At 40.3% G+C, this 1453-nt stretch overlaps 1 pseudogene; it reads right to left on the bottom strand.

The window, feature by feature from the left end:
* Positions 1-439: 439 nt before the first annotated feature.
* LOC117027641 (60S ribosomal protein L27-like) lies at positions 440-848 on the bottom strand (annotated as a pseudogene).
* Between the last annotated feature and the right edge of the window lie 605 nt (positions 849-1453).

Here is a 1453-nt window from a genome sequence, read left to right as displayed (position 1 = left end):
CCTCCCCTTCTCCTTCATCCCCACCCCCCTCCCATCTAGCAACCATCAGTGTTTTCTCTATGTCTCTGAGACTGTTTCTGATTAGTTTGCTCATTTATTCTATAGATTCCACATATAAGTGAGATCATATGGTATTTGTCTTTCTCCGTCTGACTTATTCCACTTAGCATAATATTGTCTAGATCCATCCATATCGTTGCAAACGGTTAAGATTTCCTTCTTCTTTATGGCTGAATAATACTCCGTTGTATACCAGTCGTCTACTGATGGGCATTTCGGTTATTTCCATGTCTTGGCTCTTGTGAATAGCGCTATGTGTATTATGTTTAATTACAACCTACCACTGTGTTCTTGTGCACTTCGAATTGTTTTAGGCAAATATACTGGCAAAATCTATTTGGCTTAAATTTTAACCATCTTTTTTTTTTTTTTTGACTTTCTAAAACCACAGATTCTGGAACAACCATTTGTTTATGCCAGTCTTGTACCTCTCTTCGAGCTTGACCGTGGCCTCCTGTCGGGCCTTGTGTTTCAGAGCAGGGTCTCTGCAGACATCCTTGTTGATGACAGTTTTGTCCAAGGGCATATCCACAGAGTACCTTGTGGGCATTCGGTGGTTGTAGTTATAACCGTTCACAGAAGACGATCTTTGACCTCTTGGCAATTTTGTTCTTGCCTGTGGCAGCTGTCACTTTTTGGGGACAGCGGTTAATTCCAGCCACCAGAGCATGGCTGTAGGGTCAGTCAGAGGTGCCATCATCAGTTTTCTTCACGATGACCACTTTGCCTTGAGAATAGCATCTGGCCAGGACCAGCACCAAGTTCCCGGGTTTCATAAACTTGCCCATTTCCATAGCAGCCACTCAGGCCTATAGCGGAAAGCAAAGTTTAACTATCTTTAATTTTATAGGCCTTGAGAACCACTTTTTCAGGCTTTGAATAATGTGAAATACCCACCAAGATGTCAAATTTACCATGTGATGCTTTACTTTTTCTTTCCAGGCTGAAAGTTTTCTTGGATTTCCAGACTTTCTATAGCTCTTGCAAGGGAGATAATCAAAGGCAGAAAATTAGTTCATATTTTATAGAGTAAAAAAGAAATGAAGTGGCAACTTAGAACTTCATGTGCTAGTTATTAAAATGATCACATCATTTTTATCTTTCTTTGTAAATTGAGGTAGGTGGAGAGTTGAATACCTGTCTAAGAAGGGGGAAAGTCCTATATTTACCTCAATTATTTTGTTTCAAGGTTTGTTTACTTCCCTCTTTGAATGTCATGATCTGGGCTTCCCTCCATCACAGCCAAGTTTACTTTTTCTGAGCTATAAAGTGAAGTGTTCAGCTATGCTCTCTGAATGTAGTGTCTTTTCCTAGCTTTATTTCAGCATTTCACCTTTGTAGTGGGAATACCAGCAAAGCTCATAATGACCGCCTTCATTCCCAGAAGACAACG

This window comes from Rhinolophus ferrumequinum, chromosome X (genome assembly GCF_004115265.2).
Source record: "Rhinolophus ferrumequinum isolate MPI-CBG mRhiFer1 chromosome X, mRhiFer1_v1.p, whole genome shotgun sequence".
Taxonomy (NCBI): Eukaryota; Metazoa; Chordata; class Mammalia; order Chiroptera; family Rhinolophidae; genus Rhinolophus; species Rhinolophus ferrumequinum.
This window is presented reverse-complemented; position numbering and strand designations above follow the sequence as displayed.